The following is a 16,366-nucleotide window of genomic DNA, read 5'->3' as shown; positions in this document are numbered from 1 at the left end:
CATTTACTTGAGTGGAATACACCAACAACAACCCATCCATGTCCGGGAAAACGAAATAAAAAATACAAAAAACTCATTTCAAGGATTGATTTCGTTGACTAGCTGAGCGAATGTGTGTGTGTGTGGGCTAAACCCTATTTGTAGCCACTGGAAACATTACGATGTGCGGGCGTGTCAAACTGTGGGATTATATGCCATGTCCACGGCCAATGCTGGATTACATTCTCTACCCATTTTTTGGTTTTTGCCTCAGAATCCCTCTTTATTAGGACCGAAAAAAAGGTCATGATCAAGTTTGTTTTAATTTTTGTGTTTTGCGCTTGACAAATATTTATGTTATGAATGACTTTAAATGAATTTTATTCAACGCGTTCGAAAAAAGAACAGAAATGAAAAGCCTTCCCTCCATCTGGCGAAAAAAAAAAACATTTACAACAAAAAAGGAGTCAACCGAGCAACAATCAAACAAACAAACATTGTAGCCCATTAATTATGCACTTAGACCTTTCGGATTGTGGCTAGCTGCAAGTGAAATAACTCATAATGGATTTTAGTAATTTTTTAAGCATTTTTTTTCGACATACCTACGTTCGTAGTTTTTATTTATTGACGTGAATTTTGTGTGCGTAAGTATGTCGACAGACGTAAAATATAAATAATTATGACATTTGTTTGTTTTCAGGGTAATTTTAATAGCACTTGAGTTGTAGTAGCTGTGTGCACTAATTTATATTTGTTATTTAATTACTTTCGGTGTCGGAGAATTTACAATGCTTTTGGTAGTAATGAGTCGTTATTACACTGTCTAATATACATTTATAAATACATTCTATTATGAGTAATACTTATTTGTATATTTAATATTTAGGGGACAATTTAATTAAGGACACACCATTTGTAGAATGCTATCTGATAATTCAAAACAGCTTTAAGTTGATTTGACATAAAGTTAAATACCAAAAGCGATTTCTGAAATGGCGTATTTATATATAATAATATAAAACCAAATAGACTAGGACCAGAGTCGACCAAAATGAGACCAAACGCTAATGCATGTGTATGAGAAAAAGAGAGTGAATTTATGAGAAAAGAGAATGTATTGTTTAGTAATTCAAAGCTACTGAAAGAACAAATCTTATTCACTTCCAAATGCTTTCCCCTATGAATACTCGAAAAACTTGGGAAACTTCACTCATTTTTGAAAGTTTATTTAGAAATTGAAGATGATTCCATTTGAACTATAAACAAGTAACCATGGTAGAATAAAGAAGGTAGAGTCATGCAATCATATGTTCAGAATTTTTTTTTAAAATAATTCATTTGACAACATCCCATTGTCAAAATTTATGCTTGCAAATCCATTATACATACACAAATCAGAGATGGGAACCTGTTTTCTGTGCAGTGAAAATTGACAAGTTAAATTACAGAAAATGAAGAGATGGATATGCTTATTCGAAAATGACTTTACCTTCTTAATTTTGCCATGCAAGTAATAAGAACTGTTTATAAATACTTTAATTAGTATTTTTTTCCGATATTATACATTTGTTTTTACGTCTTGCTAAACATAACAGTAAAAGTATTTATAATAAAAACAAATAGATATAAAAACAAAACGTCAAAGTTTTCCATATGGAAAAATTTCCGCGATACACAGTAGTGGCGTCATATGAAGTTCCATATTTATATGTCGTATTTTTGTTATTATTGAAAGAATCTTAAAACGAATCGTAACGAAGACTAGCTTATTGATCTGGAATTTGTTCAGAAAACGGTTAGCCCAATTTAAAACACACACCCACCATTACCCGGTTTTCATTGGCCAAGCGGCATGCATATTCGGCGTGGATGGCTTACAAAGGCTGTACAGTGATAAGTAGCATTTAATTCGAAGCTACACCAAAAAGAGAAAAATATTGTCGGATAGTACACGATAAAAACAAACACATTTCCTACGACAACAAATACAAAAAATTAAGAAAAGAAACGAGAAAATTTTGACGTTTTATCTTTTAACGCCAAGATTAATTATTTTAACATAAGAATCAAGCTCAGTCAAAAATCCAAAAAATCCTCCTTAATTCCCTATTTGGAAATTAATACTTGAAAATATTTCCATAAGCGCCGAGATCTAGTTGTCGAGTGGTATGCCTGAGTATTCCATTGCAAATTGTGGTTGAAATGGTCCCAATATTGAATATGGCAATATTTTTATTTCCATAACCATCCCGAATTCCACATTTCAAATTTGAAATAATTCTGTAAAAAACATAGCTTAAATCATACAAATACCGACTAAAGAGAATTTACCAAATACATGCATAACTCCTTGAAAGGGTGTTTCCTACAGATAACCCCCTAAATGTACCGTTATATGGAGACACGCCCATTTTCAATACTAAAAAAATATACACCTGAGTAAAGTTATATTAACCTACTTCATTTCGATCAAAAGCTAGAGTGATTTTCACAAACGGACAAACTTAATATACTCTATCGGAGGGAATAACAAGTAAACAAGTATTTAAGTTCGGCTGGCCCGAACTTTTTATACCCTCCACCATTTGTTACTCGTGTAATAATATGTCTACCGAAATTTCAGTTTTCGAGAGGTATGCGTCACTTCTATTATTAGTAAAATCTAATTCAAATTTCAAACAGTTCTGTAAAAGAGTTGGCTACAACCATTAAATAGGAATATCGAAATTGTTCAAAATATCGAATATCCGAAGGCACCCTTATATGGGTGCTATACGAAATAGAGGATCTATATGGAAAAAGTTCTACCACAGGAGACAAAGTTCTACCATTACAAACTCTAAACCCAAATTTTAAACTATTTCGTTAGAGAGTAAAGCTAAAATCAGCAAAAAACTGAAAATCGGGGGACACCGTTATATGGGGCTATACGATATTCTGGACAATTCTCTTTCAGGAAGTAAAGTATTTAGAAGGAATTCCTTGTGTGAATTTTCAGACAATTCCACTGAAAATTTTCGCTATAAACATCAAAATACCGAATATCGGGAGTTACCGTTATATGGGGGATATACGATATCGTATTGATGGTGTGGGCCGCCAAAATAACCGATGGTCGCTCTCCACTCATATTAATCGACCGTGGCATGAAAATAAATGCCGAAAATAATCGCGAAAATAATCTGGAGGGTGTATTAAAGCCTTGGGCACGCAAACATTTTGGCCACAGACCTTAGACATTCCGACAGGACTCAGCACCATCGCACTTTGCACGCGAAAATATTCTGGAGGGTGTATTAAAGCCTTGGCCACGCAAACATTTTGGCCACAGACCTTGGACATTCCGACAGGACTCAGCACCATCGCACTTTGCACGCGCCACCCAAGAATGGTTTCATTTCCAGCGCAAAATGGCCACCAAAATCACCGGATACCAATCCGTTGGACTAATGTGTCTGGAGTATCTTGGAAAGTGTCCATCAACTCAAGCAAGCGCTTCGCCGGGAATGGACCAAAATACCGCAGAGCAACATTCGGGCAGCGTGTGATGATTTCATTAACCGTTTGAAGGCCATAATTCGTGCCAAAAGTGGCCAATTCGAACCAAAAACTTATTTTAAAATTTGATGCTATATCCGACATTTTTTGCTTTCATTCAATAAAATTTAAAAAAAAAATGTAAAAATTATGGCGTTTGACTTTGTGACAGTTTTTTTTTATCTCACCCAGTATATATACTTTGTTATGTCTGAAATTATTATTTCGATGAGTTACAAACGGAATGACGAACTTTATATACCCTCCATACTATGTATGTTTGGAGGGTATAAAAATTATCTTAATTGCAGTCAATCTCAATTTTGGTGAGTGCTCGTGTTCCCCTAAATTGTGAAATTGTTTTATTTACTTTTCTGTGCACTGGAAGCACCAACGCATTTCATAACAAATGAAGTCAATTCACCCAACACCATCATAAATTGAACATAAGAAAGAAGTTAATAAAAATCTCCATGGAATAATAAATTTGAAACATTTTCCTATTTGCAAGATGAGATTCGTTTGCACAGCTTAACAACTGTTGTTTTATGAGCTAGACCAGACCATAACATTTATTCTACCACCTCAAATTGTTGTTGTTCTTGTACTTGTTCTGCTACCATCCAACATTCATTAGCAGTTGCTTCTGGGAATTTATACAGGTTTTAACAACTCATCAATAACTAACGAAATAATGAACGAAAATGCGTTAATCATGTTGTGGACAGGAATTCTTCCAATTCCATGTCTTTCTTTTTATTCTTTCGCTCCACCATTCTTTCTGGGCTCACTTAACAGCTTGTTGCTAAACTTTGCGCTTGAAAAAATAAATCCCTGTGGGCCAGATGATGAGTTTACCAACCGTTACAAATTCCATTAGAAATAATGGCAGAAGACGAGCGATATCATCTGTCAATTGGTACCAATAACTCGGCGACTAACAAATTTATGGCGATAATAAAATAAAGTTGCCGGGCAAAAGTTTTTGCAACACAAATCAAATGGCTGGGAAGAGTTATGACCGAAAGATTGAATGTCAGTAGACGTTATTCGCCGTTCTACCTTCTTCGGCAGCTCGTTGGCATTAGTCCGTCGTTACTTGCTAATCGAAGTGTAAGGTTAAAGCCAGCGAAATGGAAAGTTTCGGTGAGAGGCGCAAACGATTTTTGGTGAGAGGTTCAGATCTGTGATAATATTCAACATTTATTTAACATTATTTTGAGTTTCAGCTCTAGCTGTAATGAGATACAACTCTGTATAATTACAAATGGATGTGATGACTATTACAAATATATGTATAGAATTTCCACTGAAAATCGTTTAATAAAAATAATTAACCCTGTGACAAATCTAGGGGAACTTCTAAAATCTCCATAGGCAGTGGTGTAGCGCACATTAAATCCACCAGATAAATACAAATATTTATTAATTAACACAGATGCCACAAAAATGTTAATAAAACCATTTGGAAGTAAATGCGAAAACGAAGCAACAGCGAGAAAGAGACAGGTGTTTAAAAGGTGCTGGCTTCGGCCGCATGGATCACGTCATAAAAAGATTTTTATTGGAAAATAAACACATCGAAGTGTTAAGTGAAAACGAAATGACTCTTCCCAATCGAATGAATGGCCACAGAGCAATGATTGAATTGTTTATTTTCCAACCAAAACGATGGCCTTTGGCTCGACTGCCAAACGATGCTAGCGAACGCAAATCGCCACAAACTGACCGATATCTGTTTTTGACTTCAAAAGAATCAAAGTTTTTTTCTCTCTTTTTTTTTGGACACAGGCCTGCCATTGATCGGTCACCGGACATACGGTATTTATATGGAAGATATATGTTTAGAGGCCAGTAATTTATATTGCCGATGAAAAAGAAAAACAATTCGTTGTTGAAAAAAAAGAACGATTTGACTGGAGTTTTTTTTTTTCTCTTCTCAAAATTTACAATTTCCACTGTTGTTGTTATGTTTTTGGCTAATAGAGAACATTGTTGACTTAATTGTTGATACACATGCTAGGCATTCGACCAGACGCAGTAGTTGTTGTTGCCGTTGTTGTCATTTGGTGTTCTTGTTCAGCCGAGTAAATTAAACATATTTTTGTCAAAAGCCATAAAACGACTTTGTGACGTTTGTATGACTGTGTGTTTGTTTTGTGTTTCGGCTTGTTGTTGTGGTTGTTGTATGTGATTTTTTTGATTTGGATTTCTCATGTTGTTCTATGTTGTTTAACAAATCAAATGCACATAAATTCCAAACGTATCATTGTAGTAGCGTTAGTGATGCCAGAAGCTACACAACAACACAACGAGACAAGCAAAATGCGTAAAGCAATGCTGATGTTAACACCGGTTAGAAATAATTGTGGAACAAGCTTAGTGCAGTGCATTTCATAGCTGAAACAATTCGAGAACAGCAAAACATTGGGCGTTGCAATGCAAAATCAAAGTTAAATTCAACTTTTCTAACAAAAGGAAGGGGATCTCTCTAAAACTCATTAAAAGCTAGTGAAAAGACGTTAAGTTACACCGACCCGAACTTTTGATACCCACCAATGTAAGGAAAATGGAACTTGTGAAAATAGAAGCACCGAGAGTTAGTATTTAAGCGATTTCAATTTAAAACTACAAAAATCAGTGGAATGGATATGAAAACATGGTAAAAATCTTCAGAGTGGCCAGTATGAGTCTATTGTTTTCACGAGGAGGTTATTGACCTTTTTGATATGGCAATTGAAAGTTATTTCGACCATAAATTGCTGGGCTGTGAAGGTGAATCAATTTTACTTTGACTTCGACTCCAGTCCAATTTTTTCACGACACCGTTTCCGGAGTCGACGGTGAAAATTGTAAATTGTTTGTTCTCGGTCGTCCCTAAACACGGTCAGATTTAGATATATTTCACACATTATATCCGTTTCTTCTAAAAATACGCACATTGGGTAAAATTCAACCCAAAAGAAGTTAAGCCATAATTTTCTCCCGATATCAATGATTTTTTTGTACGCGACATTTAAGTAATAAACCCTTACATAAGTTAGCAAAGGCTGTAGTCAGGCGGTGCAAACAATGTCAATTTTGAGATAATGTTTCTGAAAAAGGGGTCCTTTGGCTATCTTAGAGATCTGAATTCAAGATATGTACTTAGTCTGAATGGAATCGGATGTTAATTTCGCGTTTTATGAGCCTCTGGGATATTCAAAATTTTGACCCTTGTGGAAGAAGAAGAAGTTGACCGATATATTCCATATTCACAGTAGATCTTGGGCTAAGAAAAATATTGTGATGTGTGTAATTTGAAGACAATCGGACTCTTACACCACATTTTATAAGATATATAATTTTTCAAAATGTTGACCCAATGTGGGGGAGGTACTTGATGGAGTGGACCGATATTGTCGATTTTCTCACCTGACCTAGCACTGATACAAAAGTTAGGGTTTGCAAGGTTACTGTGCAGCAATTTTTTTTTTTTTTTTTTTTTTGGAAATTTGGACCTTTTGTGGGTGAGGTACCAGTAGGAGTGGACTGATATTGCATATCTCCGAACTCGATCTTAGTTTGATAATAATATTACGATGTATCAAGTTTGGACCAAATCCGGTACTCCCTTTGAGAGTTATCGTGCGCACTCGTCAACAAATCCAATTTCATAAATTCTTCTCTCACCCGACAGAACCACAGTGCATTGGGGGCCACAAATGTGTGTAATTGTTATAAAGTGTTTGAATCACAATACACGAAACTGATAAAAAAGCTTCAAAAATAAAATAAACTTTTGAGCAGGCAGACTGGCGGACGACCGGTCGGAAGAACAGACAAACACTCTTGGACCATGTATCATTGCAATTGTTTTCTGTTTTGGCTTTTCGTTTCGTTGATTGTCAAACGTCATCTGTGTCCGCTTGGTAAATGCCATGCGGGAGCTGCGAGATGATGTTGTTAAGTGCCAACCATCAGTCGTTCAGTCGGTTGGTTGGCTGGCGGGAGGTGTTTAATTCGGTTGGTTGAAAATGCGTGCATTCGCATTCGATTTTATTTGAGTTGAAGATTGACTGAAAATTCGCATGGCCAGATGAATGGACGAATATTGAGGTTGAGTTGTTGCTGTTGTTGTTGTGTTTTATTGCAGTTTTTGTTTAATTTTTAACTATTTGTCAGCTTGTAAAAACAGCATTCTTGTTTCGTAGCTTGTTTATTTTCTGTTTTTGTTTTGTTGTTGGGTTTTCGGTGATTTTCTTGTTGTACTCTACAGTAGTGAGTTGTGACCAAGCCACATTTTCAGATATCTGTAGCATTTTGAAGTCTTATTTTTACAACACTTGTTTTGTATTTATTACATGTTGGTATGCAGTTCGTTTCAAAGTTCTATTGTTTCGAAAATGTCAAAATTCGAGTGGAAAATTTGATCTTATAAAACCAAAACCGTGTCACATATTGATAACTATTTGAATTGGTTAGTTTTTGAATTAGTTGCGACTTTACAGCCAAATCGAAGGACTGAACTAATTATGCTCTAGTCCGTTTTTGTGCTACAGTAGGGGTATTGATTTTTTCATTCCCAGTTTTTTTTCAAGATGATTTTTTGGTCTTATTAGGAGTTTTTGGTCCACTAAATTTTGAATTCGTCCTAAAATAGTTTCTACGGCGATAATTTTTTTTTATTGCCGCCCCATGGTATAATAGTGCCCCAAAAATACAATTTCGTAAAAACCAATATTCTAAGCACAAAATAAAATCTGATATCGATAATAGCTTCCGCTAAATAGTTATTTTCTTTTTCAATGTGAAATTATTTTCCCTCACAATCCAGTTCAGGCGACAGGTGGCGTAGGCAACCGCACTGTCGGTGCCGTCGAGCTTGGCCTTTCTTGTTATTTGGTTCGTTATCTGATTGAAATTGCTGGTTGGCTGGTTAGTTAGTTTTCAATTTAAACTTGACTGATTTCTGTTCGGCTCAATGGAGTATGTGATGTGTGTGTTTGAGTGTGTGTGTGTCTCTGTTCGGTGGCAAAGTGTTTGCCATTGCAAATTATAAGCACGTACGAATCGAACAACGTTTGGATTTCAGTTTCGGTGCGGTAAATGATCACAGCTATCATATTTGGCATTATTAATGGTTTATGGTTTTTCTTTAATTTCTGTTACGCTATGCAATGAAGCTGCATGTGTGTGTGTGTGTGCATGTGAGTTTATCTGTGCATTCTCTTGCATCCACAACAAGTGTTAATGCGATCAAAACCGAATGCCAGGTGGCGTCTCTGAGCTATAATGGCAGTGCATTTCTTTTAATCGTTCTTTACTGCTGGCCTACATTTGCGAACTTGTAGAGTTAGTCTCTGGAATGAGATGCCATTAAAATTTAATTAAAGTTATCGACAGTAAAGCGGAAACCAACAACAACAAAAAACGTTTTGTGAAGCAAAGCCTTCCCATTACTTTAATTTATGTAAAGAAACGCCCCGGTATTTTTTGAGATAAATCTTGACATCATCCATGATCCGAACAAAATTCGAATGTCCATTGCCATCGGGATGTTAAACAGCAACACGTCAAGGGTATTTCGGTAGGTAGTTCGCAAACTAATGAAAGTCCATAAATCAGTGCATCCATTGCACCTTACACCGGCAGTATCGGAGGAGGGGCACGGCAAAGGGAAAGGGTTGACACTGGGTGGGTGATCGATCACATGAGTTGCATAAATGCCCTAAGAGTAACGAGTTTCACCTTGCCGTTGATATATTGTCCAATTGTTGTGCTGTGCTGTATGTGTGTGTGTTTGTCATCGTCGTTTTAATGAGTTTACATTATTGAAAACTTGTTTTTCCACTAAATTCATCAACATCATCGACACGGCATAACAGCAGCAGAATTGCCAACATTATCATCATTGCCATCAATGAGGCCGCAACAACTTTGACAGAGCCCAAAAAAAAATTCGATTCAGTTAATGATTTTCAAGTGCCCTTTTTTGTGGCGTATTGATGTCTACCGAGTCTTATTGCTTTCTTTGATTTTCTCAATACAGTAGTGTATCGATTAGATAGCAGTATATTGAAAATATAATATATGTTGATCTAAGATACTTTGGGGGCATTTAAGGTTCGTTTCTACCTGCGATGTATACGTATCGGTTATATATCAAGTGTGAAAAATTAAGTAACAATAGCGACGGAAGCAGGGGCTCTGGGTCTAGGGGCCATTTCTATGTACTTATTTTGTAGTAATTTTGGCCATTTTAAATGGAAAAGTTGATTCTTGCCAAATGATTTTCTGCATTTCAAAAATAGGTGGGCTCGAACATCCACGGATAAATAGCTGAGCGAGTCCTTTTTCAGCCTCTATATATGTATACAGTTTCGATGCGTCTACTCAAATACAATTTCAAAAAATCCCATTCCAAAAATCGACTCAAGAATTAAATCTATTATCACTTTTATTTTATACCCTCCGCCATAGTATCGAGGGTGTATTGAATTTGTCATTCCGTTTGTAACATCTCGAAATGTATGTTTTAGACCCCAACAGCATTAAATTCGATGTCAGTCCGTCTCCCTTTTTGTACGCCTGTGGAAGTCACTCCGAACAAAATTAAGTAGGTTGATACAATGTGTTTTTGGTCTGCAGGACTTTTGGTATTGAAAATGGCTGTAACTGTGACAGCAGATTTAAGGTTTTTTGGTTGTTTTAGTCACAAATTTAATCCGAATTTGCTGTAAATTGGCATTTAGTGTTCCCTCAGCCATATGGCTACAGAGGGTATATATCATTTGATAGGCCACAACGTTCCTCATCGAAATAACGGGGATACACCCTAGGTCTGTTTGGACCAAATTCCTTTCAGCACATTCGGAGTCGATCTAGGGGTGTCCGTCCATCTGTCTGTCGGTCTGGTTGTGGTCCAAACTTGGTACTTCGTAATATTATTATCAAACTTTCAAACTATAACTTTGCAAATCCTAATATTTGCATCAGTGCCAAGTCAGGTGCGAAAATGGACAATGCATTTTCGGTCCACTCCATCCCCACCAAGGTTCAACATTTTGAATAATCATAACTCTTCTAAAATATGTTGTAAGAGTCCGATTATCTTCGAATTCCAAACATTACAATATTTTTAGTAAACCAAGGTCTGTTGGGAAGATGGAATAAATCGGTCCACTGCTTCTGGTATCTCCCCCACAAGGGGTCGAAACTTTGAATATCCATGCAGCTCATAAACGCGAAATTAACATCCGATTCTATTCTGACTTGACACATATCAATATTTCCATTAACACAAGATCTATAATAAAGATGGGACCATTACTTTTGGTACCTCCCCCCAATGGGGCTCAAGTGAAGAAACTCTAACTAAAGCAAACTGGTTTTAAACCAGCAAATACCAAGAAGTATCCTTAAAATCTCGCTATGTACTTTGCCAAGAGTATCTAACAACAATTACCCACATCCAGCCATGGGCTTTGGCGGCAGGTCGTGTATGTGAGCATATTTGGTGCTCTTCAATAGTCCACAACTGTAGTGGCCTCTCACACAAGAAGTGCGCCGATGTTAATTTCATAATTCATTATTTATTGCCTGCCCCCAACTCTTCAGGAAAGAAACACTTTTTAGATTGTAAATAATGTTAACGATGCCCTTTGGCGTTAATTATACGTTTTAGCCGAAATGGGGAAAAAATGATGCGTGTGCGATTTTGCTTAATCGTTCTTTGATAAACATTTTGGCGCTGCCGTTGTTGTTGTTCGCTGTTGCTGTTCGTAGCAACAATCGCGCTTAATTTTGCATATGAAGCCGGTTGCTGGCTACAAAGGTGCGCTTCCCCATGCCAGCGCAGTGTTTGTCGGCATTGATTTACTTTCTTGTAATATTTAATTTTTATGTCATCAATTTTTCTCTCAGGCAAGGTAGGCATGATTAATTTTTAGCCAGCGAACAGAGAATAATGTCAATAACATTCGCTCGAAGATGATAAGCTAAAGGTGGATATATCAAATTTCAGCGGATTTCAATGGGGAAAAGGAATAACTTAATTTATTTTAGCGACAGATTAAACTGTCAAATCCATGCGGTTTTGAGATACAAGTTAATTAAAAACGAATGTTTAGCGGTTTTCCTGAATATTCAGTAGCTGAATATTATTAGATGAATGATTCTAGGGAAAATAAACCCTTGGTTCAATACTAAGAAGAAGGATAAATATACGAATGTGGTAAGGCAAGAGAAAAATGTCCTTGGGCACAATAAAACAAGCCGCATTGACTCCGCTGCCACTATGTCTTCTGCAAAAAGGGGCGACATTAAATCAAAACTAATATCGAAATATGCCCAGCTACCGACAATATAATTTTGGTTATGTGGAATTGTTATTTCGACGACCTTGTTATTAATTATTCCAGCTAGTAAACACACACAAAATATAAACATAATAACTTTTGATATAATTGATAATGTCACTGGCTGTGAAAATGGTGGAGGGAGGTAATTTATCTTTGGGGTTTGTGGGTTTGCCGTAACCCATCGACGGCGAACCGCATGGAAGACGACTCAGCCACAATGTATTTCAATTAAGTTTTGTATCTGATTTTAGTAATCACAGGATAACAATGGCATTGAAGAAGTAGAGAAAGCAGGAGAAGAACCACGTCAACCATAAAGTCAGACTGTCTTGTATATTTTTACGGAAGGTTTGTGACTAGAACTTCTTTATGGCACATTCACTCTGTGCCCAAGGAAAATAAACAAAGTTGCCAAAAAATTGTGTATGTATGTGTGTGGGTGGTAACACGAAACCGCAACCAAATGATTCAAACATCCATTAAACTCGAACGAAAACATAAGATGGTTTGGTTGCTTATGGCCACCATAAAAAGCTAATCGGAAACCGACGACATTATGTTAGTCATTGTTGTGTTCTATTTATTGCTTGGAAAGGATGGGAATAGAGGTAGCCTGTTAGCAGCTATAAACAGACTGAAATAAAGGGAATTGTCTTGAGGACAGTCGTTTTGTACTTCTTGAAGTGTAAACAGTACTCAAATGGAGCGTGGATTACGCACTTGCTGGTTTACTGATTTATAGTCACGTGGCGTTAGTGCCTGGTATATCTCAATCCTCAATCTTGCCCCCCCTGTAAAATGCACACATACCCACACACATATCATCTTGTCAAATGTATGCCAACAACAATATATCACGACGGTATTACATCTTTTTCGACGCTGCCTGTTGAAGTTATTAAAAAATAATAAAATGATAATAAAAGTTATTTTCATTATTTGTTTTGTGATAAACAACGCTTTTGCATTATACTCTCCGTGATTGAATGCTGAAGTATCTCGGATTGTTTCCCACAGCCTCAGTAATGTTTTGATTGCTTTTTTTGCGCACAATAAAAACAGAATTTATTAATCATTACAAATCAATGTGAATGGCAAATAAACGCAACATTATTGTTTTTAAATTAAAATAATAACAATATCAACATCGGCATGTAAATGTAAATGTGAGTAGGTATGTAAAGCAGATTGCTTGTAAAATAAAATTGCCATGTGGAGGTAGGTAAGGGTCTGAAATATTAATACGAAAAGAGTCTGGATAATTAATACGAATCCCGAATTTCTTCTGTAAGAAATATTAAAGTTTGAAATTCAGAAGATTTGTGTTATATATGGCAGCGTGCTTATAAAAGCGAAGTAAGAATCTGATTTACTTCATTTCTACTAAAACAAGATGTGGTGTAAAAATTACAGATATCGGTCCACCACCTCTGGAAACTTAGAATTCATATCAATTTCAATTCAATATTCATAACTTGTGAACCAGGTGAACGATTCTTTTCAAACATATGTATGTCTTATTTTTTTTTCTCAACCAGAGATCTGAGTGAATATGGAATTTATTGGCCAGCTCCATCTGGCACCCCTCCCGCAACAGTTCAACATTTAGATTATTCGCATAAAATTAAAAATAAATCTTCGAATTTTTCTTTAAATTTGACACAAATCAATATTTTTAGCAGTATTAGAGGAAATGGAATACTTCGGTCCATTATATCCGGTACATCATGCATATTTCAACAATTTACAAATATTATCACATATCTCATAAAATGTGAAGGAAGTAGTCGAAATTGGCCACTTCTTTCGGAACCTCCCCTTATTAAAAACCACAACGCAAGGCTGAGGGTATACATCTTTTGGCAATATCAACAGATACCCCGTAAATTGTTATATTATTATTAAGTCTGACTATTTTATAATAAGAAAAACCTATTCCAAATCTATTCTAAATTCATATGCTAAGAAATATTATGCCTCCGACGCATTTAAAGCATGAATAAACATCAAATTCCCAATTTTGGAAAGAGAATAACAGGGAGATGTCATGCACCTATAATTCCTCGTTGGTTAAAAAAGCTCCCCAGGCACATTTTGTTATAGGTTGCTAAAGAGGGGCGTTTATTGATAAGTAGTATTTTGTTATTTGTAATAGAGATAATGAATATTTGAATTGAATTCTAGCAAATCGTGTTTTAAATTGCGTGTTTGTAATTCTTGTAACCATATACTTTTCCCAAAGATCTAAAAAATATAATCATTTTTTGCTATTTTGTTGGTAATGACTAGTTCAATGCACTTGGAGTCTGAGTTTAAGTTCGGTGCAATTGCTATTTTGGAGCATTTATACAGGGTGATATAAAAAAACTGCAACAAAGTCAAACGTCATTACTTCTACATTTGTGTCGTGTCGGAAAAAGCATCATATTTTAGAATTAGTTTAGATTTGTTTGAATTGGTCACCACTGTCGCTGTCCGAATGTTGTTCTGCAGTATTTTGGCCCATTCCCGGCGAAGCGATTGCTTGAGGTGATCGACACTTTGCTATTTTGTAGTGTCAACCTTGCTTTCCAAAATGGCCATTGCGCACTGGAAATGAAGCGAGGAACCTTATTTTGTAACCATTCTTAGGTGGCGCGTGCTGAGAGTGATGTTTGCGTGCCCAAGGCTTTAATACACCCTGCAGAATATTTTCGCGATAATATTCGGCATTTATTCTGATGCCATGGTCACCATCGGCTGTTATGGCGGCCCACACCATCACCATGACCAGCGCTTGAGTTCTGATGGCCAACCAAAGGTGCACATTTTCAGCTGACCTCTTTGGCAAGTAAACACGATCATTTTGTTTGTTTACAAACTGCAGGAAAATGATTGTTTTCTCATCGGAGAAAACCTATTTCGCCAATTCGGCCAAGCGAAGCAACTCTTTAGCTCTTTTGAGTCTATTTTCCTTCCGTTGCGGTGTAAGTTCTTGCACTTTTTGGAATTTCAATGGCCTTACACCGAGCTCATTTTTCAATATTTTTCGAATGGATTATTGCAATATGTTCAGCTCATGTGCCATTTTTCGGTCACTGCGACGCGGGTTTCGATCAAGTCGCTTCTTTGCTTTTCGAAACATTTCTGCTGATGTTGCTGTTTTCTTCCCTGCACTTCCTTGACGTCGGGAGACACAAAAGATTTATTCACATTTAAATGCTGGAGTGCTCTAACGATAGCCAATTGTAGTTTTCCAGCCAAATATAAAGAAATCAAACTATCACGCTTGAATTCCATCACGAATAACTTTTTTTCTGGAAAATTCTCACCAAAATGCTTTTGTACGCTTTTAAAGAATATAATGAGCTGTCACTGGAATAATATTAACAGCTGTCGGACAAGTGGCTTAGAAATGGCAGCAGTCTGAAATTGGTTGCAGTTTTTTCAGCTCACCCTGTATGTTGGTACGTATATATGGCGAAGGGAGGAAATGTTTATTTTATTATGAAAATAGATGTCATAATAAATTGAACGGAATGGTACAAACCTAAATTACTTAAATAACACATTGCGTTGTGAACGGTTGTTGCATCCGATAACTGGATGGAAAATCACTCATCGCCAGTGAAAACGACAGTATGCATGACAGCCATTTAATGTGTTTTCCTATCTCTGCCTTACCCCCTGCTAAACATTACCATCCAATATCCATTCAATTACCACCACAATAATGGGATTAAGCCTAACCATTTTGTATCTGCCGTTAAATATACAAACTCCGAGGCCATTGTCACCAAAAACATATTATTGAGCAAATAGGGGAAATGTTGGATCCCCAAATCAAGTTGTAGTTACACCACACCTTCATAAATCAGAGAGGAACTCAATTTTTCATTTTACAAATACATTGTTTTATTTTCCACTCATTCATTTTAATATTGTACTATGGAATTAACACCTTATTTAACACATTAGGACAGATGTGAAAATGAATAACTGTCTTGAAAAAATGTGTTTATTTACGCAAGAAATATAGGCTTATTGTTACGATATACACATTTTTATTGATTCTACGTGTCGAAACAATTAGTTGACCAACTGTACGCTCAGGTTTTCCACTTAATCTTTTCGAATGGAAAAATGTCACAAATTAAGTATTATTTAAATTTTTTGTAAGAAACGCCGATTTAGTTCTTTCGGAGAATAATAAGAAGACATTTATTTGACACTAAATTCTCTCTGTGGTTCAATAATTCATCAGCGTCAATCAATTTCATCAAAAAGCACGACCAAAAAATTCTGTATGTTTTACATTAATTATTAATGCAGAATATAAATTAATTTATTTAGAATTTATTTAGACAAATATTTCATTTCCCAACCAGAAAAAAATTCCCTTTCGTCAAAAACTACTATGTAGGGTATCAAATTTCCGGTATCATCACTTTCTACGTCTCAAAGGTATTTTATAGATTTTTTGAATGCATTTTAAATCAACGCCATAACTTTTGTCATTAATTTTA

The 16,366-nt window shown here is 36.0% G+C and overlaps 1 protein-coding gene across 4 annotated transcripts in view; it reads right to left on the bottom strand.

Moving 5' to 3' along the window:
* LOC131805502 (dual specificity calcium/calmodulin-dependent 3',5'-cyclic nucleotide phosphodiesterase 1-like) overlaps positions 1-16,366 on the bottom strand; it is a 126,060-nt gene that overhangs the window by 108,780 nt on the left and 914 nt on the right. The gene's annotated exons all lie outside the window — the stretch shown is intronic.

The sequence above is a fragment of the Musca domestica genome, unplaced genomic scaffold (assembly GCF_030504385.1).
Source record: "Musca domestica strain aabys unplaced genomic scaffold, Musca_domestica.polishedcontigs.V.1.1 57, whole genome shotgun sequence".
Taxonomy (NCBI): domain Eukaryota; kingdom Metazoa; phylum Arthropoda; class Insecta; order Diptera; family Muscidae; genus Musca; species Musca domestica.
This window is presented reverse-complemented; position numbering and strand designations above follow the sequence as displayed.